This window comes from Lolium rigidum, chromosome 1 (assembly GCF_022539505.1).
Source record: "Lolium rigidum isolate FL_2022 chromosome 1, APGP_CSIRO_Lrig_0.1, whole genome shotgun sequence".
Lineage (NCBI taxonomy): Eukaryota > Viridiplantae > Streptophyta > Magnoliopsida > Poales > Poaceae > Lolium > Lolium rigidum.
In genome coordinates this window covers 359484454-359491075 of record NC_061508.1, presented here as the reverse complement: position 1 = coordinate 359491075, position 6622 = coordinate 359484454, and the positions used below count along the sequence as shown (strand labels likewise).

The 6622-nt window shown below is 50.1% G+C and overlaps 1 pseudogene; it reads right to left on the bottom strand.

The window, feature by feature from the left end:
• Positions 1 to 644: 644 nt before the first annotated feature.
• On the bottom strand, positions 645 to 6338 carry LOC124702762 (annotated as a pseudogene).
• Positions 6339 to 6622: the final 284 nt, after the last annotated feature.

The following is a 6622-nucleotide window of genomic DNA, read 5'->3' as shown; positions in this document are numbered from 1 at the left end:
AAAGTGCTTTTGGTTCCCGAGCTTCAGTGTTGTCTCCATTTAAAAAAAAAAAAAATTTACAAGTTATTAAAAAATCTAAAAATAATTCTGAAGATTTGCATCTCACAATCATGCAAAATCTTAACCCGAAATTATTTTTATTTTGTGCTAGAAAAAATGACAAAATATGATATGTTTTGGAGATTAAAAAATGTACTACTCAGATCTACACTTTTATCATTTTTGTGTAGCTCGAAAGATAAAGTATATGGAATTGATATTTTGCACGCTTGTGGGATACATTATTAACTATGTAGGGATTTGTTTTCAGAATTTTTTAAAACTCAAAAATATATTTTTTATTTTTTTTTAGAAAAAATCAGATCACTGATGGCCAGGTGCACCAAATTTGTAGTCTTTGATTTAAACATGTAAAACTTGTGAGATTCTTTCCGTTTCTTTCCCATGTGGGGTTCCTTTTCTTGGAAAAAAAACAAACAAATTTCATCGGGGCGGAACCAACGTGCTGCCTAGCCATGTGTTGCTGACTTGTGTGCAACCCAGTGTCAAACAGCTGTCAACGCAATTCGTTGCGCTCAACAAATGTCACGGAGGCCCGGGACCCAGCGAGATGTTTGGTCATCTGCTACTGACTGGTTGGGTCGTTACTGAATCGTCGTCCTGTCAGATTCACAAATTCATGGGGTTCTGAACTTCCTTCTGATTTACAAAGCGGATTTACAGAGTGGCCATGGTTCCTGAACTGCTAGCTCTAGCTACGTGTCGAGCTCGAGGGGATCATCAGGGGACGACGAGCCAGCAGGCTGCTTCTTCTTCTTGGCGGCCGCCGCCGGCTTGCTCCGGAACGGCCGGCACGCCTTGACGCTCAGGTCGACGGCTGCCGCGAGCGCCAGGAACATGGCGGCGTCCTCCATGCACGTCACGTGCCGCGCGGCCAGCTGCACCAGCGGCGGGCTGCTAATGCTCGCCGCCTCGCCTTGCACCCTGCAGCTCATCACGAACCCGCCGCCCGCGCACGACTCCCCCATGCTCGCCGCGCAGTACGACGTCTCCGCCGTGCCAGCATCATCCGAGGGCACCGACTGCCTATCCATGTCGATGAAGAACTCCCCGCCCTTGTCGCAGCTCAGGGGCGTCTCCGACACGAGCACGCACGCGTCCCGCCGCTCCGGGAGGAGTGCAGCCGCAGGCACACGGCGTCCTTCTCCTTACCCCCATGCGCGCACTCCCGCCACGCCTCCAGCCGGCCCCACGGCTGCCAGATCTCCGACGAGCCCGTCGTGTTGGCGCGCACGATGAGCCACGCCCCGGGGTTGGACCGCGCCACCGTGTCGCAGCCAGTCGCCGGCACGAACGGCGTGGCCATGAATGCCGCGGCCACGGCGGAGCCGGACAGGTTGTGGATCGACACCTTCCAGCCCTTCCTCTCCCTCCTCCTCCCCGCCATCTCCTTCTCCTCGCCGCTGCCGGAGGTCGACCAGTACTGCCCGCCCAAATGATCCGGCTGCGACGCCCTGCCAACACATCAAAACATTAGCAACCTCGTTTACAAATTCACAACTCTTTCAGATCACAAATGCGTTCAGAACTGTTTCAGATGGCACTCACCGCCGGACGTCGCGGTTGAACTTGCAGCTGAAGATGGGCTGCCTGGCTCTGCCATGGAGCTGCACCACCTGCGGGTTCAGCGCGACCTCGTCCTCAAACTGGAACACGTACCGGGGGTCGGCCTCCGCCTTCACCTTCACGTGCAGCTCCCCTTGCCGACGCCCGTCCAGCCGTGGTGAAGCAGCAGGGGCTTCCCGTCGCGCCACTCCGGCCCGATCTCCACCCTGACCGACCCGATCAGCCGCCGCCTCATCCCAGAGAAATACCCACCGCCGCCGCGCCTGCCCACATACACGGCGATCTCGACGTACGGCGGCTCCGGGGCTCGAAAGCAGCCCGGCGTCGATAGGGCCTTGAGACCGGGCTCGTCCAGCGAGAAGACGGCGACGTTCGTGTGCGGGTCGAGGTTGAACTCTGAAGAATTTGTCAGAGGCACCGGAGCTGTCTGAACGGGGAAGCCTCGGAGCCTGATCTCGCAGTGGCAAGCCTTCCTGGAGCTTGCACCGGGGAGTCTCAGGCCAAGCTGCCCGACTGACAGCCTCACAAATGTCTGGGGATCCATGGTGCGCGTCACTGGAAATTAACTGGGGCTCCTTCCATGGCTTGTCCTGAAATTTTCGGCATGTCCATGCTGTCAGAGTTAATATGAGGGTGTCTGCAAGCTCATTCAGTTAAAACAGCAATAGATGTGCAAGTGCAACAAATGAAAAGCATTGCTGGTGATAATATTGGTAGACATACCATTACATACTCCTAATCTTGAACAATTTCTTGAGAGTTTCATCTTTAGTTGGTTTCTAATAACTGGATCTATATGGCTTTGTGCATATAATACTCCTAATGACACGAATCAATTTAAGAGTGTGGCCTACAAAATAATGCAGCTCGCCTTTTATAATTTGAGGAGCATATCCTATTTCTCTGAGACACGATAAATTATTTTTTCCACATTCGAAATGTCATGCTTAACTTTAGCATTAATAGCTGATACAATAGTGACATATGACCACATCTATGAAGCTTCACCCAAAAGGATAAGATGCACATTATGGATTGGAGCTAGCGGTTGCAAAAAAAGTCATGTTTTAAAGTAACTTTATTTGCACTACGAACTAGTATCTGCATATTTCTACTAGAGAAAATAACCAATTTGATCTATGTGCGCCTTGGTCACGGACTAGCAAATCATGATTGTGGGTCAAAAAGTTGTCCCGCGCGAGCGTTTTGGTCATCCCGTCATGACCAGTGTCAGTTTGCTGACGTGGTCAAAAAAAAAAATTTGTGAATTGCCCCCTAAAAAGTCAAACCGAGGACTAGAAAGTTGGAAATGCAAAAATTTAGGGGGAAATTTGCAAAAAAAGACAATTGGCCACATCAGCAAACTAGCGGTCACCGTGACAAAGTGACCAAAACACTCACGCCGAGCAATTTCGCGACCCGGAATTCACGTTTTGCAAGTTCGTGACCAAAACACACGTCCGGGGCAACTTCATAGACTAAATTGGGGTTTTCTCTTTCTACTATTAAAGTCGCGTGCTATGTCTAAGTTGTGACATCTCGTATTTTTCAGTTATCAGCACTTAGGATTGTATCTACACCGTAAGAATTATCCATGTGGAGGATAATAGCTGCAAAAGTCCTATGTGGTAGGCTATTCTGATGGTGCTAGGGTTCGCCCCAGTGAGCGACACATGAGCTTGCTCTCTTTTTTCCCTGCCGGATCATATATTGGGGGGAAGGATCGTCGACTTGGATATAGATGATAATATCTTCTCCCTTTGAGAATTATTACTGAACAAAGGAGGTGAAATATCTGAAATGGTTTTTCGACAACAATGTGTCCATCTGTCATGGTGGTGCCTCCACGCTTGCGGCTTGCCTTTCCTTGTTTTGTGTAACCCTAGAGAAGTAGAGATCATTGACGCGATTGACCAAAAATGAATGTTGATCCAGCATATTCCCCCCTTTCTTTGTTTGACAGATCATTAGTGCAAGAACTGCAAGATGGGCTCACTCACCCTGTCACCCAACATCCTTAGCTTATAAAGAAGTAAAAGGAGAAGAAAGAAAGAAGCATATGGTGCTTTGTAATGATGGAATTGGGTGCTTGGGAATGTCATTGGCATGACAGCTCAGTGTAGAGCTTATCATCAGCGACAGTGACAGTGGGACATCTCAAGTTTTGAACCTGGAGCTGCATTTGCTAAAGCCTGGACAGTGCCGGTGAGGTGAGGTAGCCCAGCATCAGAGTTCTCCCTTGCTTCCATTTGTTTAGCCGAGGACCAAAGCTTTCTCCAGAGCTGGCATCAGGAGGATGCTTCCTGAATCAAACTTACCACTTACAGCAACAGTATGAGCTTGCACAGAGGGGATACCAAACCTCTGCCCGGCGGCGTGGTGCTCCACCAACAAGAGAGGGCTCCTAGTCCTCCTTGGCCGGGCAAGCCACCCACGTCGTCGCCGGAAGACGATCACATAAGACCGTGGCGTTCGCCTCGCAGACCACCTCCGCTCGCCTCCTTGTCTCAATGCTGCTTCTTTGCAGCAGCAGAAGCAGCTCCCAGTGTACAACACCATGCGCGGCACCCACAACTACGACGGCGAGCACAACCGCCACCATGGGCACCACCAGCAGCAGCATCTCTGGCCCCACAGGGCGGACCGGTCCGGCTGCCTGCGGTGGACGATGGCGGTGGTGTTCACGGTGCTGGCCATCCTAGTGCTGCTGGGCGCCCTGTCCGTGCTGCTGGTGGTGCTGGTGCTGCAGCCCAGGGCGCCGTACCTGGCCGTGATGACGGCGCGGCTGGACACCCTGGAGTACGACCAGCAAGGGGTGCTGGACGACGCGCAGCTCTCCCTGGGCGTCGTCGCCGCCAACGTGAACGCCCACGCCGCCGTCACCTTCTCGCACCTGGAGCTGAGGCTGAGCTTCAACGACACGGTGATCGCGGTCCTGCGCGCCGACCCGTTCGTGGTGCCGCCCAAGGGCACGCTGCCGCTGGGCTACGTGGCGCCGTCGTCCGCCGTGCCGCTCGACCGCCCCGGCCGCACCGCCATGGAGGCGGCGCTGAAGCGCGGCGTGGTGCCGTTCCGGGTGAACGGGCAGGCGAGGACACGGTTCAAGGTCGGCGGACTGGTGGCCGTCAAGTACTGGACGCGCCTCGCCTGCGAGATCCCCTTCACCTGGCCCACCGGCACCGCGCTCAACTTCACCTGCAACTCCAAGGCCAGGTCCCGCTACTGACATCGCCATCGCCGTCGCCATCGAACCAGCCAATCCGTGGATCAATGGGCGTGGACGTGATCAAGAAGAGCTACTCGCTTTCTTGAAAATTCTCAACTTTGCTTACTGCTAGTACTAGACCATTTCGCTCAAGTATGTAATTAGCTCGGATCATCGTATCACGGCATGCAAACTAGATTTTCGAATTCTCCAGTCCTAATTTATGTAAAACTAGGAAAGGTAAATAAAGAAGGCAAAGGCCAGTCCAGGCTTTTTACCTCCCAAAGGTCAAAAATGAAAGGAGGATAAAAAGAGACCGCCGTTAAAACAAAGGAATCAAAGTGTAGGTGACTGTGACTCTGTGAGAGAGATGGACGACTTGGTCAGAACTGTCATGTGCTAATGGGGATTGGGGCCCTTCTTTTCTTATCCTGATCCTTCTTCTTTCTCCGGCTCCTTTTGTTTTGTTCTACAATCTACAGTAGTCTCCTCTTGGAGAGAAAAAAAGCCTAAACGCAGATTCCAAGGATCACCTACTCACATATATTTAGGAGTCTAAACGGATCGAATTAGATTTTACTTATACCATATGTTTTACTATATTTTTTCTTGGAATTGATCCGAAGTGGATATTTACCAGTTTTAGATTCAAATGCGGATAAAACGAACCGCGGATTCGATTCTGCAATAGGGTGGATTCGGGCAAGAAATAAATAGCCAGATATATACTCTCATCGGTAGATAGTTATAGTTCTTGCAAATCTTGAGAAGGATTTTAACTTTCAATTTTATATACTTAAGAAAAAAGGATGTGATTTACTACAGAAAACTCAAGCATTGATAAGATAGCATAAATAAATACTAAATAGTTGAACTATTAGTATACCAGTGATACCAGTTTATAGTTAAACATGCTCGTCAAATGAATTCACGAATTAAATAACTACTAACCTAGTGAGATTGGTATTGGCTTTTGACTCAAAAGTCGGATTACTCAGTTTAAATCTTTTGAATTCTTCTAATTAAATTTCAGATAACCATATCAGTATGCTTTTGCTGTATCATACCCTATACCTATACCATATGTGAGCACCACTTCGAAATTGGATATCCTTATCCACGTGATCTTTTAAAATCGGATATGAATACCATAAAACGGATCCAGGACAGGTTTCAAAATTATCCTATTTACATCCAGATCACTGCCTAGCTAAAATCTGAACTAACCAACACACATACGAAGATCACTTTGTAAATAATTGAGAAGAAATTGAGCTTCACCTGTCCTTGCGAGCTAGCTCGTACGCCTCGGCTGTTCTCGTTTCTTCCCCCAGGAGGCCAAGAAGCAGCAGATCGGTCGAGCACTATAGCTCAGCTAGGCTACAGGCACCTCCTCCTCGTTGACTGGCCGAGCACACCGGGACCCGGCTCGCTGCAGGCAAGCAACCCCCGATCGCCATCGCCGCCGGCCGCACGCCGAATCAATCAACGGGAGGCGGACGAGAGCGAGAAGACGAACAGGACAGCGCTGCTGCGAGTAGTAGTAGACTAGTAGCAAGCTAAGCGAGAGAGAGAGAATGGAAGGAGGGAGGAAGACGACGACCGCGACCACTCTTATACCCTCTCTCGAAAGAAAATTAGGAAAGACCATTTGCGTTAGCTAATCGGTGGAGTAGGCAGATGAGATGGACGGAAGCAACCGGTGATTAGCTAGCTTAAGCGTGTGTGATTAAGCTACTACTAGTAAACAAGCTACTGATTGGAGCGGATCATGGACGGGAAGTAGGCGAT